The sequence below is a fragment of the Thunnus thynnus genome, chromosome 9 (assembly GCF_963924715.1).
Source record: "Thunnus thynnus chromosome 9, fThuThy2.1, whole genome shotgun sequence".
Taxonomy (NCBI): Eukaryota; Metazoa; Chordata; class Actinopteri; order Scombriformes; family Scombridae; genus Thunnus; species Thunnus thynnus.
The window spans coordinates 25,143,544-25,166,513 of NC_089525.1; the positions used below are offsets into that span (position 1 = coordinate 25,143,544).

Consider the following 22,970-nt stretch of genomic DNA (forward strand, 5'->3'; position numbering starts at 1 on the left):
CACAGAGAATCTGGAAATACAGATAAACAGACATGCACATGTAGATGCGAACAAAGCCAGATTGTCTTAAGAGACAAAAACATGCTTCATATTTGAGCATACATAGGAAAAAAAACACAACTGGCATATGACATTTATTATGAATCGGTCACTCTGTCCCTGTCTCTCCTACTTTCTTTAAATGTTTCTCAGCATATACAGACACGCACACACACACAAACACACATACACACACACACACACACACACACACACACACACACACTCTCTCTCTCTCTCTCTAACTTCTCCCTCACACCTGGTCTTAACATTCAACCTTTTACACACTGCTCCCTCTACTAACCTCCATCCAGTGTACCCCCAGGGCCTTGTTAGAACAATAATCACCCCTGATTTCCGAGAATAATTTCCTCCACTGTGTGGGAGCAATCTCACATGAGTGCATGTGTGTTCATTTGCACTTTTCTGGATACACTGTGTGAGTGTGTGTTCCCTCTAATGGAAGCTGCAGGTCAGAGCAGAAACAGGAGACAGCAGGCCGGTGGTGATATTCTATATCTGTGTGTTGCATGGATATACAATATCACATGGATTTGGCTGAAACTTTATTTTGGGTCTATGTTGTTGTTATAGTTGGAACATTGTTTTATTTCCATGGCCAAGGCACTTCTGTTTTGACCCATGGAGACCTTTATATTGGCCCCATGTAATGATGGTTATACAGGAATTTAATCAAATAAACTGTCTGACCTGCCTCAACCCTGTGATGATACATTATCTGAGTCCTCCTGTTTGACTCCCCAGAAACGGCCTGCTGGTATTGTAACTGACTTTACTGAATGTTTGTGCCATCAATCATCAAAACCCACCACAGTCAGACAAGCCACTATTAGATGTCGAGACCAAAGCGATTTATATCTGGGAATTATGGATGAACAGCTCTGGTCAGGGTATTAGGTGACCGTAGAGTATTAAAACACTATGCATATAAATTCACCATTAGGAAATCACAGCTGCTGAGTCTGCTGTTCTCACTCCCTTTCACTCGTTTTTGTGTCTTTCATAGCGATTGGTTATGCAGTTGGCACCTTGACCGCATTGTTCAGTTTTAGCCGAAAGGCTTTTAGATGCTGCACAAAGCAGATTTGCACATGGGCAACTCCAAATGCCAGTGAGGGGCCAAGTTGAGGAGAGAGGCAAAAGATCTATCGGTGGTGAGTGAGCTCTCACTGTCGTTTAGTTTTGAGTGATTATAACCATTGCCAGATTTCACTTTGTGAAAATAGACTACTGGGCCAAATAGGCTAATAGTTAGCCAGTTTTGTGTCTGAGAGAGTTTGAGTGGGGTCTGGAACTGTAATGTGGGCCTATAAAGCCCATTGAAACTGTGTCACAGATAGTACCTTTGGGATGCTAGCTTGATAGCTCCTTTAAGGACAGGGAGAGTTCAATCCAAAAAAACTTTAACGATCACTCGTTAGGCAAATACAGATCATGGATGAGCACAAGGCATTGGTTTGGATGTTTGGGTGTGTATGTGGTTGTGTTTATGTATTAGAGCTGTTGGAATGAATTTTGGGAGTCAAATATAAATTGAATAGTAAAAAAGAAAAATACTAATCGAATGCTGAAATAACTATTCAAATGTGTTGGGTTTTTTTTATAAATGTATTGGCTAACATTAGCGAACCTCACCCTTCTTGCCTTGAAAATGAAATGCTTTTTCATGTCTGATGAACAATAAAGTTTTCTGAGTCTGACTGAATCACAATCTCACGTTCAGTGTGCTAACATTAACCTCTAACGTTACAATACACACTGATACAGATTACCACTCCTGACCATTTTTGGAAGTGACGTGTGGAAAATTTTGGGATTTCTGTCAACAAACAGAAAAAAAACAAAAAAAAAAACGCAGGCCCACAGTAAAAGACTGCAGCCTTCAGTATGGGGTTTGGAAACAGAGCTCCTACTCACACTATCATTTTGGTTTGCAGTGCGTCCCAACCCACATAACACACCACGTGTTGATGCAAACAAGCACATACTGATGTGGATTTATATATATTTCAGTTAAGTGTGTAGTTTAATTACTATGATCCAGGACGATGAAAGCTTGTTTAATATTTATATTTCAGTTAACGTTATTCATTTTGTGCCTAAGCTTAATTATTACTTAGCAAAAAAAGCTATCATCTGTTTATTGGTAATGTTGGAATGCCCCCTAGTGGACAGAATGTATAACAACACATTGGCAGACTATAAGCCAGTGTATACAGTGTATAGGTATATAGTAAATAGGCTAAATTTAAGCATTAAAAATTTGAATATAATTTGGATATTAAAAATAATAAGGAATTAAATGAAATGAAAATTGGATTGTAGAGAAGATTGACAGCACTAGTGTGGTTGTTTGTGCATGAATGCACACAACAGGCATCAACTATTGCTCACCCATGGAAAATGTGCACAATGGTAACGGATCTTGTCTAAAGGAAGTGTGACACCATCAAGTATGGCAAGTACGCTAAGACCAAACTCAGAAAAACTCTCAATTGTAAAGAGGCCTTGACAACAATTATAACAATGGAAACAGAAAACAGTACACTTTCCTAAAGAGACATTATATGTGATATGTGGGAACACAAATAAATTTAAGTTATTCTACAGTATCTATTCTACATTCTTCTTTGTTGTTGTCTGACTTTTGTAAGATTGGGGTATTTTTACATAAAAATCTTCCCTGGTACAGGCTTTAAAATTGATTGAGCCGTCAAATAGGTTGCAGTACTTTTTCTGATGGGCCCCTTAAAAAAGGAGCTCTTATTATGTTTTAATGAGTCTTGGTCACAGGCTAAGAGGCAACATATACTTTACGTCTGCATACTCAAGTGACATGATCCCTAGTATAGGAGGTCATTTTTATTAAAGACTGGTTTCCTGTGGGTGAGCCTGGATTACTTAGTGGGAGATTTTTCTCCATTTCCAGCACCTGCACAGCAGATTTATAAGGCGTTGAATCTATCCTTATTGATGAAAATAATAATAAAAACTGTAGGTTTGTGGAAAACAATGGGTGATGCTTATAAAGGGTGCAGAGGGAAAATAACTTTTTGTGATTTGTGTGGTCCTTTAACTAATAGAAAACAGGTGTGTTTGGGGAAGACACTGAACTAGGGTACAAAGATTTGTTCAATTAATCTGCCTGTTATTTTCTTGATAATTTGATTAATGGTTTGGTCTATATAAAAGGACTGGGATGGCCCAGTAGCCTACTGGCTAAGACACATGCTACATAACCGTAATGTCCGCGGTTCCATTCAAGCTTTGTTGAATGTCATAACCCTCTCTCTACCCATGTTCCCTGTCTCTCCTCACTTTCAACTATCAAATAAAGGCAAAATGTATATTTCTAAAAAAAAAAAAAGACTCAAGATTAATCAATTATCAAAATAGTTGCCTATCAATCTTCTGTCAACTGACTAATCAATAACTCAACTAATCATTTCAACTCTGCACTAAACTCTATGCCAGTGCATTCATTATTACCTGTGGAAGAGGGCATGAGCTAAATATGTATATATGGTAGCTAGTTAAAGTAGCTGGAGGCGGTAAGACCACCATATTGTTATGTTTTTCAATAAAAGTGCCTGAATGATTGTTGAAACACTTGATAAAATATCTGCAACTCAATCCCTTTTCATTTATCTCCCTCTGCTAATATTTTTTTTATTATTTATGACTTTTTGTTCTGCTTTGTGCCTCTTTGGCAGTATGAAGTTACCTTGCAGGTTGCTTAAAAATGTTTTGAAATAAGGAGTATGATTTTTATTGCTCTTACTGGAGTTTTATGTCTTCATATTCTTCATGTTTTGATTTCTCTTCCTCTGTCTGTCTGTATTTCAATATTTTACCCCCTACTGTTTCAGCCTCTCTCCGTCCAGTGAAGACAGCTTTTCTAGCCTTTTTCACAGCTCCTTATTCTCTTATGCCCTTTTTCTTCCTCTGTCTCTCTCTGACCCACTAAAGTGAGATCCCATCATGTTTTTCCCATCATGCTCTCCTCCCACCCTGCGGTGAGGCGCTGAACCCCCGGCCGGAGGTATAAAGGACATGATTTACAGGGCCCCTTCGCAACAAAAAAGGGAAAATGCAAGAAAAAAACATTAAATGAGAGATAAGTTTTCCAGCACAGTAGTCTTGTGCTTGAGTGCAGGTTTCACTCTTCAAAGTTTTGACTTGAAATATGATGCTCTGGCCATGACATGGTGTGGTCCAAATTTGTCAGGTTGCAAAAGTGCCAAAATCTATTACCACAGGAGAAGAAAACAGTGATAAAGCCGGTTTTGGTTTTCTCCATGTGTGTTCTGTTGACATGTCTGGATGGACCAACAGGGAGATCCAAATGAGGGAGGAAGTGGGAGCAACAGTTAAGCATAAAGCCTCCAAGGCTGCTGTGTTGACACATGACGATTCTCTGTTTTAAAAGAAAGCATGGGATGTGAAGTCCCAGTTAAGTCAAGTCTGGCTTTTACATCTCGTTAGCAGGTTGTTCATGCAGCTGTTTCAAGCTGAAATGTGCAGCCTTCTACACATTGCTGCTCCAAGAAGTGATTTTGAAATAATGTTGAAACAGCAGCAAGATGGTGGTGGTGGTGTGGAAGGGTGCGTGCAGGCATTGCTGTTGATTTGAATCAAGCCTTCTAAAACTTGGAAAAGGGGAGAGTTTGCAAATGATGCTCGACTCATGCTGTTGATTCTGAAGCAAGAAAACAAACAAAACAAATAGTGAAAATCTGTTACTACAAGGGCACTGGGTCTGTTTTTAACAGACATTTTTGGCACTGTCAACTTCAACAAGGGTGATAAGCGTGTCAACAGTTCTCAAAAGCGAGACTAACTGAACTGGATTTCTGATACTTTGCCATACACATGGATATATTGACTGAAAAACATTGCACAATGGCTCTCAAAATCATAAATATTTTGAACTGAGGCGTGACACCAGCAAATATTTGATTTCTCATGACTCTCTCTAAAATAGTTATTTTTAACCTCCATTTTTCCTGGAAAATGTTGAAAGGATCTTTTTCAGAAACAACCTGCGGCATTCTTCCACAAATTACACGTGAGAGCTTTTCAGTATAAACACAATCTGCTGTTGTTGACTATGACCAGCAGAGCACAATCAGGTTGATCATATAAAACCTCTAATTGGGATATGAAACCACTAATGTGTCTTTAAGTTACACTAAAGAATCAGTTTTGGGTTTTAATAAGCCTATCCGTGATTCTATAGAGTCTTATAAACCCAGTAGGCTGGACATTAGAGCATGACGCTTGTGGCTGGAAAGTCACCAGTTTACATCCTGGACAGAGTTGAGAAGAAAAATTAACGAGTTTCCACTTTCCAAGCAACCAAGGCATTTTAGTTCCAACTGGTTTGTTGGAGCAGCTCCAGTATCAATGGCAGAAGACTGTATGTAGAGTAGGGTAGAATAGAGTAGAGTAGAGAAATCTTTATACATTAAGATTGAGTCCCAAAACACAGCTAAAAGCACATACATTTTTAGCACTATATAGCCAGCCATAACTGATTAATTGTAGAAATGCTGAAAATTGTTAATTGGGATTAAGGTCCTAATGTTACATGAATATAATATGGAAACGTTTGTAAAAAGCCTACAAAGTGCAGAAACCATTTTGTGGCAGGAGGCAAAACATCATCAAAACCACAGTGCTGGCTGCTGAAGTTAACAAGCTCATCCTTGCAGCAGGTGATTCATTCTGAGTTGGGAACCTGGATAGCATTTCTGTGTCTGGTTGTCTTGTATTAAATACTTAAATCTTACATACAAATTCATCAAGATTTTCCTTGTCATTTTGGTACACACCTGAAGTGTGTTACCACCCAACGCTACTGTATCTGTGAGGGTTGAAGCTGATATTAAATACATTTCAAAGTACCCTGTTACAACATAAGCAGGAACACACTGAGTCCTGGTCAATATCTCACCCCTCACTTCAGTTGAAAGCAACAGTGCCCAGATGGACACACACACCTGCTGAACCAAAACACTGTCAGACAGTGACATGCTGGGCCCATAAATTTCACTGCTGGATATGCACCAGCACATCTGTGCTGCAGTGTCAAAACAAACCCAAAACACCCATAAATAAGGGTTATTACACTTGTGTAGCCACAGCTAAGAGTAAAGTTACTGTAGGCTGGAAAAAAGCATATACATATTAAAATAAAATCCAATGGAGAATTATAAAAAAAACTACTGTCAGAATACTCTAGTTCCTTTGAGAGTTCGGTTTGTGTTTCTTTCCTTTTACATGCTTAATTTCGTTCTACAAGATTTTGATGTAGAGTAGGTAACCAGTTTTGAGTTTTTATTTACTTGCCTGATCTTCCAACGAGTGCCACGATGGCTTAGCCATTAAATGTTATTATTTTATTTTTCCCCTGGAATTGACCTTTTTGATTATTTTATATTTATAAGCATTTTTCAATCATCAAATATTATATAATATTAACAATAATCACCTCTCCCCCAAACTATTTTTGGTGCAGAGCATCAAAGTTTAGTTACTGAACATCAAGAAGAATGAGGATCCAGATGCAGCCACCAAAGCTGAACTGGTAGAATACAAGGCAGTTTCCTGAGTTCAGAGGTGAAAAAAATATTCTTACAGTTGACGTTGAACAGAAAGTCAAAACTGACAGTCAAGAAAACAAATCTAAAAATCAGCAATAATCAGAACAGTTACACACCTGCTTCTAACATAATTTTACATAATAAATGTATTCCAGGAATATTTTTCTTATACATTCTGATTATGTAATCGAAGGATTACAGTCAGAATAAACCAATGGCACTGCTTTATCTGAACTTGATGTGGTAAAACAATCAGAGATTGTATGTACTGTACACAGAGGCCTTGACTGGAGTCTGCCTCCACATAATGATTAAATGCTGGTTTGAGGATTGAGGCTAATTATTAACATCAAGGCCTGAACAAAACTATAATGCAGAGTTTTGTGGCACCAAAAAGGAAAGCTAATGGGTTAAACACTCAGCCTCCTCTCAGAGATTTCCATTCCATATTCCAAGATTTTCAATAAGCATCTCAGTTATATCATCTTGTGGTTGTGTGGTTGTGCTGCGATGTTTGTAGTGTGAGCTACTACAAATGTTTATCACTGCCGTGAACATGCTAGTAAATGTAAGATTCAAACACCTTTTGTTGCCAACAGGCTTACAGTTTTTATGAAAGCATGCCTGTCAATTAGTTGTACTTGGATTAGTTGTACTTCCATTAAATCTACCTGTTTTCAGATAATGAGGGTCTTGGCTCACCGATAATTCCTCAAAAACATACATTTCCGAAGCGGGCAGAAACTCGGATTATGCTGTGGACCCAAATAATGAGGATTACTTTCCTATACCAGTGTGGCAATAATGTAAATACGAAACATGATTTTCACAGTTATCCCATGAAAAAGGTTAGTTACTGCTTACATTTTAGAAAATGTGCAATTTCACTTATAAACTACTGCTATTCTTTGCTTAATTCTGTTGAATTAAGTCCACTTCCTGTTCTATTTCACAAAATGTCATCAAACCAAACTGAACCAACAGGCACCCCAACCATTTATTTTTTGACCTGCCATATAACAGTCAACTCTCAAGGCTCAATCTTATATTCAGTATATCTGGTATTTAATATCTGAAACAGGCATGATCAATATACTTTACTTTTTCATTTATATAAATAAAATGGAAAGTAATACTGCATATAGAAAAAAAACATTTTTGTTAAAATTAGTAAGTGTATTACATAATACAAACATTACGTATTAGTATAACATCATCTTTGGCAGATGTTGGAAAGAGCTCACTGCTCTGTACAGGACACACACACAGAGTCATGGTGGATCACTCTCTTTTTCCACTTATCCTATAGATGGATGTGAAGTTGTTATGCTGTCATGTTCTCATGTACCTGTATTGTAAAACCATCAAGGGTTACAAGTAAAGGCTTTAGCAGGCTTTACCTTGTATTTGATGATGGAACATCAGCAAGGGGGCGTCAACATCAGTACCGATGATCATTCATCAGCAGATCATTCCAATAGTCTGAAAGAAGTGTAGGGTCAGGGTCATCACAGGTGACTCTGTTATATAACTCAAACTTACATAATAACAGAAAAGCAGAGGGAAAATAACTAATATGTTAGCTGGCGTGCAGCTTGGATGTGTAGTCATTGTTGCAGCACCACAAGATGCTGACACTCTAACATTACACCCATATGTGATTGTTGGACATCTCATTCCAAACACATGGGCCTTAATATGCTGTAATGAGAGCCTCCGCTCTTCTGGAAAGGCTCTCCACAAGACTTTGAATCTGGCTGCAGGGATTTACTCCCATTCTGCCACAAGAGCTTTAATGAAGTCGGACACTGATGTTGGATGATAAAGTCTGACTCGCAGTTGTTTTTCTAGCTGATCCCAAACGTGTTTGATGGTGTTGAGATCAGGGCTCTGTACAGGCCAGTCAAGTTCCTCAACCTCAAACTTCCATTTCTTTATGGACCTCACTGTGTGGACAAGGAGGTTGTCATGTTGAAACAGGAACACCTTCCAAAAATTGTTACCACGAAGTTGGAAGCACACTGTTGTCTAAGGTCATTAATATAGCTGTCTAATCTGCTTCCTATTTGCACCAGTGGCGTGTTGTTGTGTTTTTGCTCTGGATATTAGCTAATAACTTGTCACTTGGCCAACAAATCAAAAATTCCAATTAGATATTTTTTAAACTTGATTCATCAGATTAATCACAGTCAATTGAGACTCTGGAAAGTTCCATCGAGAGACGATATCAAGCTGCGCGGAAAATGAAGCCGTCTTTGGATATGAGTCATAGAACTCCCCGACCCAAAAAGTCTTGCAATCGTTCGACGTCTTCTGAAAGTGCGGGTGAACAAACCATGGAAGCGGAGATATTCCTGATACAATCAATAAATAAGAGACTTGGCAAGAGACAGTGATGATACAGAGCAAACCATATGGGATTTTATGTGCTAGTAATTCAAATTATCCCAGGAATCAGTACAGGACATTTCCTTCTGGAGGGTCCATAGTCTGGGAAAGGAGAGGAATAAAACTCACCCCATCATTGCTCGGTTCAAGCATTTTAAAGAAAAGGAGCTGGTGAAGACCTGAGGCAAGGCTCTTAAGGGTACAAACTTTTGGATGAATGATCAACTAACCAACTAAGATTAATGAGAGGCGGTGAAAACAAATCCCCATCCTTAGGGAATATAGCATCAAAAACCATAAAATTTCCTTAGTTGTGGACAAAATATACCTTGATGGACAATTATTCAGAGATTCAGAGATCACTCTGTGGCTGTTTTAAAGTTTGACTACCTTGTCTGTTTTATCTTTTAGAATGAAATGGTGAAACAAAACAAAACACCGGCACTCACTGATCCATCTCCTTGCGTTTTTTTTATTGTGAGTCTGTCCACAATAAAAAAAACATAAGAAGATGGATCAGTGAGTGCTGGTGTTTCTTGACGAAACCGTAACAAATGGACAAATTGATTTGAAAGGATTCAATATTATAAGGAAGGACAGGAACAGAAGAGGAGGAGGTGTTGCCTTATATATTCATGAGCATCTGCTGTTCAAAGTGCTGGATGATTTATGTGTAAATGGACTAGAGATCATGTGGATTCAAATTCACCTTCCTTTCCCACAACCAGCGTTAATTGGATGTGTTTAGAGGTCCTCAAAATCAAACACATTAGCTACAGTATACCTGGATAAAATATGTGAAAGTGTCGATCTTGTTCTGGATGAAAGGATAGAATTATTTATGCTTGGGGACTACAATATTGACTGGAAAAGTAGTCAATCTGATGGGAACAAGACTAAGCTTACTCAATATATAGAGAGTCGTAATTTTTTTCAAAAGGTAAAGGTAATTTATATGAAGGTAAAGGTAATTTATTTCAAATGGTTAAGGTCCTCAAGAAACAATAGAACTGAAAGAATGATTTATCTGATATTCTGTACTGCTCTGAACAAATACTCAACTTGGACAGATCATAATATTGTGTGCATTACTAAATACACCAAAGTGCCAAAAAGACCTCCTAGAATGACTATAAGACAGAGTTTTAAAATTTTTAACTTAGAAGACTACCAGAGAATTTTGACCGCTGTTCCATGGGACCTTGTGTATCTTGAGGGTGATTTAGATTGTTGATTGTTTTACGAAATCGTTTGCAGATGTTGTTGAACTCCATGCTCAACAAGAAAACCACCCCCCCAGATTGACCAATAGCTAAGAGAAGCAATATCTCAGAAGCAAACACCGTAATATCTAGGTCAAGATTAGGCTTAGATATAATGCGACATAGAAAACACAGAAACTGTTGTAAAATTGAATCATCTGAAAAAGAAGATATATTATAAAACAGTTTTTGAGGGAAGTTTAAAAAGCCAGTTAGTATTAAGGACCAACTGTTACTAGGATGTGATAAACATCAAGTTAACATAAGAATAAGAGATAAAAATCATTATATCCTACCAAAAATGAAAACTGAAGTGGATTTTCATTTTCAGAACTGTTAAATTATGGAATTTATTACAATAACTTAATCAAAAACAATACAGAAGTTGGATTGTTGATTGCAAGATTTTAAGATTCAAATGTAGTTATCATCACCCTATTGTATTACATGAGCTAAAAGAGATTCAAATCAATCAAATCCAATATATCTGTCTAGTCATAAATATAATTTAGGTTTATGAATAAAAACTGCCACCAGCTTTTATACCATGCCTTTTTGGATGTATGATTAGTGGTGTTAACCTAAAATCCTTTATTTTATGGTTACTTGGTAAACCTCTGATTGAGCAACTACTGTATACAATAGTCAAAACATTCTTAAATTGCTTACTGTTCAACTGTACTGAAATATTAAATATATGTGAAGATTTGGATGGCTTTAAAATGCAACTTATGTGATTATCTTGCATGGATAGTCTACAAAAGTAGACAGCTAACTAAGAGGAATATAATATTTCGAGCACTGCTGTGTAAAGTTGCTCAGTAAATTTCAGACTGGTGCAACTGATGAAACTGTATATGTTCAGGTTCACCCTTTTTTCTTTGATGAAAAGAAGATGAAAAATTGTAATTAGACATTAGAAAAGCACTATGAGCATTAGTCCCTTGATCATTTCCCCACATTAGGAAATGAAATAAAATACTTAATAGTGAGGATACCCACAACTGAAAAACAGGCCAATGTGAGGTCTTTGACTTGTGATTTTTGGAACGTCCTTAAGTGACGAAAGGGATGAGAAATCTGTTGGACAGGAGTCAGTCCAGCTGTCATGCTCTAATACAGATGAGATATTAATAGTTGGGAAATGACGAGACAGGGGAGGATTTTAAATTATCACTGCCGTCAAAGGAAAACCTCGACTCTCCCTAGACGTATACTTTTCACCTCACAAAAAAACATCCATCTTAAAATCTTGTTTTCCTCAAGAAAAAAGGCGAAAATGTGTGAGATAATCTCACTGGTTTCCAATGTGGTTTGAAGAATTTTCTTTAAAAAGTGATGACATTCTGAAATACGGATAATCACTCCAAAGGAATCCAGATAACATCACTTGAAAATTGCTTAAACAAGCCAGTGTGCTTTTGTGAAATCTCCTCATCCCTCTGGCAGATTTTGCCTCACTTGCTTTTAAAGGAATATGATTTTAAGACTCAACTTTACACTAAATGACTTGTCAAGATGGTTAGCTTTTGCAGCACATGAGAAAGAGAAAACTAATTCAATCATTTTCCAGGTGACACCAACTGATTGTTTTTTTATTCTACAATAGGCTTTTGAATGGTCTCCACAGACATAAAGGTCATATCACTCCCTTAGCATGTTGGGGATGATGTCAGCTTTAAAGTTAAGGTGAAAATTAAGTAAAAGCCTAGAGTGAATATACAATATTTCCATACGACTGAGGCATTGCATAACAACACTTGGACAGTGATGCTTTGTACAAAATCCCCTGGCGACATATGAAACTCTGGCCAGGTCTGTATATGAAAGCCTGATTGACGGGCTGTTGAGTTGACAGGGACACATGCTCAAACACACATACGCACACAAACACAATTAGGTGACCTTGATCAAAGCATGCAAAATAGTGGATATCACACATGTTTCATGCACTCAGTGACACGACTGCACTGATGAATAAAGAACAGGATGAATAAAAATGCAAGAACACATACAAAAATCTTCAGTGAAAATGGGGTTTGCTATTAGACCAGATGTCTGTTCAAAGAAGAATTTATAGGCTTTCTGTTTTTGTTATTATATTGAGGTAGAAATTGCACTGCTGAAAAAGTACGGAGACATTCACACACACTCGTGCAGTCTCATAAAAATACAGACATTGTTTCATGGCATTATTTCAGGACAGGACAGAAGAGAGTTCAATACTCATAACATATATACATGTAGACACCAAAAGCTTACTGACACAATGGAAGCACTCAAACACACTCACACACCTTATTGGCTTTCAATAAGTCAGCTAGGAAGATCATCTTGTGTTTCTGGTGTCCCTCTCTGTTCAGGGATTTACTGTCTCTCTCTGAGGAACCGTTAGGTAATGCTGCTCCACTGCCCAGAAATCCTGCGATTCTTAAGGACACAGCCATACGCCCAATGCAGAAAAAACTATCAGGAGCACCTGTTGTTTCAATAAAACTGGTTGACCAGGTGAAACCAGGTGAAACCTCTGATCCCTTACTCAGCTCACCCAGTAAATCACATTCTGACATATGGGTTTTGGACAGGTGGAATGAGGATTTTTCAATCTTGAGACAATTCATACGTGGATTGTGTCAAAGCAGGTGCAATTCAATATCTTGGTCATTATAACAGCCAAGTGCAATAAATATAAGAGGATCTGTGTTGGTAACATTTCTCAAGACATTCATTAGGACCTCAGGAAGTACAATGGGGCAGTGTGAGGTATTTGAGAGACAGTAGACCATACCTGACACTATACTGTATGTGTGTAACATTATGTTTTAAACTAACAGCGGCTTTGACATCAACAAGAAGGTGATTTTTTAAAGCTAACTGCCATCTTGGCAGTTGTTTGCAGCAGAAAATCCAATCCAGTCCTAGCCAATTTCTTTTGTAACTGGTTTGTGTATGACTGAGACGTCTTTGTTCCAAAAAAGCCTTAGCCTCCATGTTGACATTTAATAAAAGTTCACAGGAAATTAAGTAATGAAGCAGTGAGTTCAACACTGTATGACCTTAGCACTAATAAGCTCATTGAATGTGCAGTTTATAGGACATAAAATGTTAATGTTCCTGTGTAGATGACTTAATATAAGACTAAACAAAAGACTACTAAGCCACTTTGGCTAATGAATATAGATAGATAGATAGATAGATAGAAAACTTTATTAATCCCCCAAGGGAAATTGCAATGTCATAACAGCCATGACAGATGACAAAAATACATGAAAACGCCAGTAAGACATTAAAACAGTAAACACACAACAGATACAGACACAGATGCTATGGTGATTAAAAAAGCAGGTGACTGAAAATAAATGTAGTTTCCTGTTCCACCCTGGTGTCCTTATATCTCTCTGTACCTTTCAGCGCTTTGCTTAGATTACCACGCTGCATATTGTCCAAAACTCTTTCCTTCCTCCCATACTTGTATATTTTGAGACAATTTATCACCTTAAATTCTTTTTAACACTTATTTCAGGCACGTAGTATTAAACAATATGGTATTTAATAATCCACATAACTTTTGTCTGAGTTACTGGCATATTATTTGTATCCAGAATCTGTTCTTTTCATCCTGAATCTGTGAAAGATTACAGTAAGATAAGAGTTATTATTTTTTAATGAGATTACTGTAAGACTGTAATCCGTTTCTTCCTTTGCTTGGTTTCCTGTGACGTCTTGACAGATTAATAAGGAACACACTTTGTTTTCATAGGTGTGAGCTGTTACTGCACAATATGCTGCATGAATTACCTTGCCAGCCAGTGTCTCTTGGGTTTAATGAAATAATGATGACGAACGTGGGAACTGCAAACCTAGAAATCTGACAGCTGAAGGGGGCGATTGAGAGGACGAAAAGACTCAACACCTCTGTTTCTTTGCCTGTCTGTCTCTTTCTCTCTTTGTGTGCCTGAGCCATGCTGCAAGGTTAATAAAGACAGGAGCAGAAGATACTGCAGGTGTGCACACATTTTTGTGTAGAGTTTATTGTGCTTGTGGGTGTGGGTGTTTGTGTATCAGCAATTACACACTGATTTGAATCTGCACCCCTGCACTCCTTTCTCTTCTTACAAAGTACTTAATTATCTGCACATAAATAAATGCTGCAAATAACCTTGTCAAGATCAATGTTGCTCTTCAGTCTGCTTTAGTTCATCTCAGATGTTTTTAATTTATATGGTTACAGAAAAACAAAAACTCACAAATGTACATACAAACGTGTTTATGTCTATATATTCCTGTGACTGACCTCATTGGTCATAACCCTTACTTTGTTCTGCAACACTACTGTATATACGTAGATACCCAGTCCTTACTCTAAACACAAACGTTATATAACTCTACATATTTCTATTCTTCCTCAGATGACCTTTTAAAATTTCCACCACTCATACACTTGCTGCATCATTACATTTATGGATATTACAGGATCTGCCTGCTGGAGAGAATCCTAAACTCATTAAAACCAGAAGTCCCAGATAGACTTGGGGGAAAAAGGCCTTTTTTCATTACACTGTCATCACCTCTGTACAGGAGGATGTGTACATCTGGCCTGCAGAGCAACCCAGCGGTTTTTTTACCATTTATTTTACTAACCTTTATTTTTGCAGGGTGGGGCCATTGAGAGCATACTCTCTTTTCAAAGGCCGCCCTGAATATAGAACATACAGAAAATAGAAACAAAATTAACAGTGTACAAATTCAAATTAACAAGACTTACAGCAAACATACAAATAGAGACAACATTCAAAGACATCAACATCACTCATAGAAAACATGCACATTCACACTGCACTAATTCCACCAAAAGGCATTTGAAATGAATGTAAGGGCTCAGCTTTTCCATTTTAGCAAGCTTTTGCAAATTGTTCCACTTCTCTCCAAGAACCAAATAATCCTGGGATCTAGTGTACTGTAAAAGTGATCTATAATTGTGAAGACATGAGATATATGTAGTGCTTTGTAAATAAATAGATTACAGTATATATAGATATATATAGTATATATATACAGATATAATAGAAGAACCTTGCACAATTTCACTTGGTAAGGATGAAATAGTATTATGTGATAATGATTTCCTTTATTTTCAGATAGTGCAGTGACATAAAATGATGATTTGGCTTTTCGAATAACAATGAGACACCTATTTCACTGTTGACAGAAATATTGCCAATCAGAGGGTGATTTTGTTGTTTGTGCCTTGTGCCAGGCAACATCCCTTTCATGTAACATTTCAGCAATTTCCAAACAAAACCAAGGATTGTTCCTGTTTTTAACTCTGTATTTCTACAAAGATGCATACTTGTCTTTAATGGAATTAAATGTTTTCATAAAATAATTTAAAGCCAAATGTGGATCAGGAGTTGCCATGGTAAACCCAATATCACTGTAGTACAAATCTCATAAAAATGCTCGCTCAGAAAAGTGTCTGAAATTCCTTTTCACTACAATGAGTGGTTTAGATCTTTGTAATTTCATGTCACGGATGCATGCTGTCAGGCAATGGTCACTAAAGTCTAGGAAAAAACACCACTGGATTTATAATTCTGGTGTCTATTGCTTGAGACTAAAAGTCTAAAAATGTGGCCATTCCTACTTTTTTTGGGTCCTGCCTGCTGGCAGATTGCATCAATATGACACTTAACCCCTTCCTCCTCTTTCATTAAAATTTTCAGTGAGCTTCAAATAAATGTAAGAATTGTCCTGCTACTTTATGAAAAAACCTGAAGCTGTTTGTTTAGACTTTCACAACATTTTTCTGTGAAATATCCTAATGAGGTGTGGATTGTTATGGATATAGTACAACCATTATAGCACTAGATCTAGTTTTCCATTAAGATTGAAATAACACATATGGCATTGCTGTTATGGCATCATTGTCTGGATCATCTCTGTCACAATGATTTGAAACCTGTCCATTATTTCCCCCAGGACTTTTTTCCGACAGCGGTGCTGTTGGGCGCCCGCAGGCACCCATGACGCCAGGACCTGTATTTGTGCACACTAGCAGTGGAATAACTTAAAAGTACCTTAAAATTGTTCCAGATACATTTATTACGTTATTAATGTTCATCGAGTCATCTGTGTGTTAATTTACCAGGAGCTTTTGACACCAGAAGGGCTCTGGAGGCCCACATAGCTGTAGTTATGATAGAGGTGAAAGAATGAAATGCCTCAACACAGTTGGTGGATTTGGGGATTCTTCTCCAAGAAAATGTAATGTCATTTGACTAACAACTATGCACTTTCATATCATTTTGGACCATCATTTATAAATAAAAACCAACACAGGTTGTAGTTTTTCACAATACACTCAGACATTAGCAAGAAGAAAAGTGGAACAAATATGTTCATCGATGAAGTAGGTGCTATTAATTTATAATAGTCTTAATTAGTGTATAATCACCCGAAAATAAGAATCATTGTGTTTTCGTTACCTTAGAATGAGCCCTTTATATCTACATCGTGAGTGGGTCCTCTTCCGCAGAGCCTGCCATGTTGCACTGCCATGTTTCTACAGTAGGCCAGAATGATCAAAGCAAACACTGGCTCTAGAGAGGGCCTTTGGTGTTTCGCAGCCACCGTAGGTTCTCCTACACGCTTGGAAGGGGAGGGGTATTCAGTTTGTTGCAATCTGCAACCTATAAACTCAGTAAAATCTTACTTGAAACAAATCTAAAAAGTCGATAAAATACATAATATTCCTGACATCAAAATACTGAGTGAAGCTTAGAAAGAACACAGACATCAGTCACTATCAGTCATTCATCCTGTCCTCTGTCCTCCTCCCTCTGCTGCTGATGTGTATTCACTACCTGCAGGTACCACTGGTAGAGAGAGGAGGGGCTGGTTTGGTGGGGAGCTGCTGCCTCAGCCAGTAGCTTAAGTTAACAAGAATTTGCCAAATTTCAAGATATGTTAAAAACTAAGCTAAACAGTCATGCTACATACAAATAGCTTTGGTTTTAGCTTGTTTGTAACAATTCACTATTAGCTTAAACAGTGCGCTTCGGTTATGTAAAAACAATAAAATATTGTTTATGCTTGTTGAACAGTTGTTTTGATAAAGTATTACTCTTATTGGCTTTTTACTCACAAAAGGTTTTATTTATTTAGTTTCACTGTGACATCATAATGTTCTGTAAAAACACTTTTCTGGCCGTTATTCAACGCCATAACTCAGGAACAGAAGGGGAGATTGTGACCATATTTCTATTTTCAGTTGGGTACTGAATTGGTGAAACCAATCTTGGGTGCCCACCTTGAAACTGTGGTGATTATATTAAATTCTTTCAAAGTCTTCGCTACAAATATTATATGAGTCTGGACAGACATGGATGTAAACTACAACTTGACTGGTTGGTGGAGGCATATAACCGCAAGGCAGTATTTTTAGTTGTTATTGTTATTCGCAACACTGCCAGATTTTTGTATGTCACATGTCAATGTTTATTCCCTGCAGTTCCTTCTTTTAAATTCAGGATAATTATCCATCTAGATCAGGAATGAGTCCCATCACTTTTACTTCCTGGAACTGTAGAGGTCTTGGTAAGGGGGAAAGTATTCACTCTTAAAATCCCTGTCATCTGATATTTTTACAGGAAACCCACATCCAACCAACGGAACAGAGGCACTTGAGATCTCTATTGGTGTCACCTTTTCCAAGGCAAGAGAGGTTGCCATTCTTATCTGCAAAACCATTCAATTTGTATTCAAGTTCATGATCACTGACCCAGGTGGGAAATATGTTTTGTCAACCATGCAAATAACTCTCTTCCATTAGCTCTCTTAAATATTATACTTTGATAGTCCTGATTTTTCCTATAAAGTTTTTAATCTCATTGCTGAACACAATAATTATAATATAAATATCGGTGGGGATCTTAACTGCACAGATAGATCTTCCTCTAAAGTAGCCCCGCCACTAAAATCTCATTTCTTAATAATCTTGTGAAATCACTGGAATTAGTTGACATCTGCGGGCTTCAGCACCCCTCAGAGAGACGATATTCTTTTTTTTTCTCCTGTATATGGTAGTTTTTCCAGAATTTATTATTTTCTAGTTGACTCTGAGCTAAACTCAAACGCAATCAGTTCAACATACCATAGTATTCTAATTTCCGATTACACCCCTCTCACAATGGAAATTAATTTCAATCTCCACGTATGTCACTACAATTGGAAATTGAACCCTTCTCTTTATTCAGATAAATCTTTTCGTAATTATATATCAGCCAAGATTTCAGATTTCCTGCTTATCAATGTTAATGGCGCAGTCTCAGATTCAGTTTTTTGGGAGTCCTTCAAAGTTGTAATTAGGGGTAACATTGTCTCGTACCAAACATTTAGTTAAGTAGATTTTTTAGCTTTTACAGTCAGTTATATTCCTCTAAGTCTAAAGCTACTGATGTGGATTTTGCTGATTTTCTCAATGCACTGCACACTCCAGTTCTTGGTGAAGCTGCGAGGCAGGAAATGGATTGTGACTTCATGCTGGAAGAAATCAAAACTGCCATTCATTCTTTTTCCGATGGCAAGGCCTGTGGCCCTGATGGGTTTGGAATAGAATTTTATAAAGCCCATGTAGACATAATTGCTCTTTATTTAATTGCTCTGTGAAAGACGGAATTTTTCCTAATACTTTATATGATGCTCATATCTGTCTTTTCTTGAAAAAAGGCAGGGATGACCCAAATGTTGCATCCTATCGTCCTTTTTGCGTCCTTTATGCTTGATAAACAGTGATCAATGGAAGATTGCAAAAGTTTTGACAAACCGATTAAACAAACACATTAATCCACCCTGACCAAACAGGTTTCATTCCAGATAGATTCCCCCTCTCTAACAGTTGACGTTTGTTAAATATAATGTACCCTACTAAGCTACGCTACTCTGCTGTTATTTCTTTGGACGCTCAGCAGGCTTTTGACCAAATCGAGTGGAGATACGTGTTTGCTACTCTTAAAAAATTTGGCTTTGGTGAGAAATTTATGACTCCTCTGTTTTGACAAATTATGATAGGTCTCCACCATTCTTGCTACATTGTGGAACCAGACAGAGTTGCTGCCCCTTTCCAATGCTCATTGCTCTAGCTCTCGAACCTCTGGCCATTTCTATTAGAGCCATTCCCCAAATCACTGGAATAAGGTGTGGCACATCTGACTGTACCATTGGTTTGTATAGTCAGAGAGTGTCAGAATGGTACAGAATCAGGCCATATCAGCCCATAACCATTGGACTGATGATGTGATCCTGACCCTGTCAGACGAAAGGACATCCCTCTCTTCCCCTCTTGATCTGATAAACAACTTTGGTCAACTTGGGAAAAAAGTTTGTTCATGCCTCTCTCTGATATCCTCAACTCAATCTTTCTTGATAATCTACCCTTTAGAATTACCACTGATCATTTTGTGTATCTAGGGATTAATATCACCAGAAACCCAAAGATTCTTTTTAAGCTTAATTAATTGGATTTGATTGGTAAGCTTAAAATTATGATTTCTTTAATAAGTAGTGTTAATATTATTAAGATGGTAGTACTACCTACATTTAATTATCTTTTTCAAAATGTACCCATTTTTCTCATGTCCTTCTTGTTTAAAACAATAGACTCCAATCGTTATGCCATTTATCTGGGCTAACAAGCCCCCCCGCATCTCCAAGGCGCACTTACAGAAGCCCACAGCTGAAGGTGGCCTGGGCCATCCTGTTGTCTGACATTATTATTGGGCCTGTAATCCCAGAGCATGGGTTTTCTGGAATCATGCTCCAGCTGTGGCTGGACAGAGGAGCAGCCTCTGTCCCAGGTGGCCTGAGATTGAGTCTTGTAATGTGGCATCACTTGTTGGAGCCTCCTAACAGCCATTTTATTAGGGCTGTAGTCTGCTGGTCGACTGGTCGATTAGTTGGTTGATATGCTCTCGTCCAACTAAATTCTCAGAAATCAATAGCGTTTGCAGCGCTGTTCCGGTACGTGAGTCAACCTCTGTCGTTGCCTGGGAACTATTGGTAGTGTGGCTCCGTTAAGGAGTATATTTGCGTAGCGAGTGGGAAAGAGCGAGAGGCAGAGAGTGACAGTGGATGCGAGCGGGGCAGAGGAAAAGGTTAGTAGTAAGTTGTCAGTCTGGCAGTAAATGTACAGTACAGACTACAGTGTGCCAGTTAATAAATTTTAAAAAGTCGCGTATGTTGTTTCCCCAAATGCTGGAAAAGTGAAGGGGGTTAGCTCCAAAGTTAGCAACAATGGGTTAGCATAACCTGAAGACACAAAAGAGAAATATTGAACCGAGAAATGTGTGGCTGCCGAGTTTACTGTGTATTTGGTCTCCCTCCTGGTCACTTTTTTTCGGTATCTGCAAATTATATATTTTGTCAGGCAGTCTCTAGCTAATTTGAATATGATGGCCTAACAACACAACTTTTATGACCTATGACTAGAATCTTTACCTCCAAACATTTAATTTCACAGTTTGTTGGTCTTTTTCTCTGGAAACCCTTTTTCTTCACTATAAAGAGGCGTGGATTAAGGATACTGGTGAGGAGATTTCGGATGAGTTATGGGAGAAAGGGTTAGAGAGGATCAAAGCATGTTCTGTCAGTGCTAGGCTTCAACTCATTCAGTTTAAAGTCATCCAACGGCAGCACTTTTCCAAGACCAAACTGAACAGAATCTTTCCTTCTGTCTATGCTAGCTGTGATAAGTGTAAGTCAGTTGACGGGACCTTAGGTCATTTTTTCTGGTCTTCCCCCAAGCTCAAGAGTTTCTAGGATGACATTTTTTATTTGTACAGCAACATATACAGCAGACAGCTAATCCCTGACAGTCTCTCTGGGATATTGGGTTGCTCCAGCTACTCTTTGACTTTTCCCCCATATTACAAGCCCTCATGTTTGATATGGTCATAGCAAAAAGGGTTATCCTGAGAGAGTTGCAGAACGAATACATAATCCTGAATCTCTACAATCACTGACATGGTACCATTTATTCTGGCTGTATGCCTGTCTGTCTGTTTTGTATATTCCTGTGTGTATAATACGTAAGATCATCTGCGTTGGCCTTGACACTCTAAGCCATGTAAAGGAGTCGTCTCTTAAACAGCTTCCTGGATCAGTGTTCGGAAAACAGGCTGCTATTAATCTGTGACGGAATGAAGCACTGCCATGTGATCTGAATTTATTCTCCATTTATTCCTAGAAGAAAACGACTCTTGATTTGCTCAAACACTGATGGCTGCAAATGATGGCTGCTTCTACAGATGGTTAAATGTTTCTTGGAAAAATATCGGCCAGGATCACGATAAGTTGGACAAGGCTGGTGTGGTTTTAGTTTGGAAAGACAAAGAAGGTCTGTGAAAACAGGCTCTTGTTTTGAGGCGTGGGTTAAGATGCTAGTATGTAAAATGAGCATCCAAGATGTCTTTTAACCTCACGTAGAGTCTGGATACCCCTCGGTCACTGGCGGGGGGTTTGTTTTATGAGTGTGTAAGCTTGGAGTTGGACTACAATTAACGTATTTCAACTACAATTATGGTCCAGAGTTTACGAGTTTGTGGTTTCTGTTTGATCCACAAACATAGTTACATTGCTTTGTGGACAAAACTTTTAAATTCTTCCTTCTGTATTAGCCTTACCATAATAGCTGGCATGAGAGGGCAACAGGGGTGCAAACAGTCTTTTGAAACTTTACATTTATGCTCGACGATTTCATTTTTCTCAATCTTTTTAGAAAATAAACTCAACCTACCATATTATAATTTCTCTTGTAAGATTTATGATCAACTTCCTCCATTGCTCCTGTTTTAGTTCAGGTAAAACAACACAGAGAAGATAAACATTAAGTTCATTGAGGATGATTTTTTATTGTGTCATATCATGCAATTACAGTAGTTTCATAGGTTAGTGTTACATCTATGTTTAAAGCAACTTTGTGTATAATTTGTATATGATTATGGCATCAGTTTTTGTTTGTAGAAAATGGAACAACCCCAGTGAAAATTGGTGCACAAGTTGGTTTCAGCCAGTTTATCTCAGTGTCCCTGGGTCATTTCTGTGGGGCAGGGGGAAGAAAGAAACTAATATCAATAAAGTATTGTTTCTAGTGTTTTGTTCATCATCTATCAATATTTTATCTGTGCTTATCAGTCCTTATTTAGTCCAACATCTGCCTACATCTGTGTGTTTTTCCCCATGTGTGTGTTTATGTGAACCACATGGCAACTGTCAGCTCCTCCCACCTCAGTCACATGTGGGCAGAAAAAACACAGAAAACCCAAGAAACCTTGCTGCTGAAACTGGGTCACCACCTACACAGACTTGTTTGGGAATCACACAAAAACACACACACACACACACACACACAGAACACGTTGAGACAAAATCTGAAAACGTGACTAGAAAAATGTAAACAGAATGACTGAAAAAAGCAGACTTTTTTAGTTATTTGAAATGTGTTTTGCTGCAATATTAAGACAGGAAATACTTGATTTTAGTAGAGAGGGCTTTGTCTCTTGATCTCAATCACTCGCCATTTATTTCTCTTTTGCATACTTTGCTTCTGTTATTCTACCTCCCTTCTTTCTACTTGTATCTTTAGCTGTATTTCTCATAA

General features: G+C 37.9%; 1 long non-coding RNA gene across 2 annotated transcripts in view; it reads left to right on the top strand.

Moving 5' to 3' along the window:
* LOC137189783 (uncharacterized) overlaps positions 1-22,970 on the top strand; it is a 41,623-nt gene extending 18,653 nt beyond the window's left edge. For both annotated transcript variants that reach the window (XR_010929741.1, XR_010929739.1), the window contains exons 5-6: positions 17,965-18,099; positions 21,558-22,970. This is a non-coding gene — a long non-coding RNA (uncharacterized lncRNA). The remainder of the gene's footprint in view (positions 1-17,964; positions 18,100-21,557) is intronic.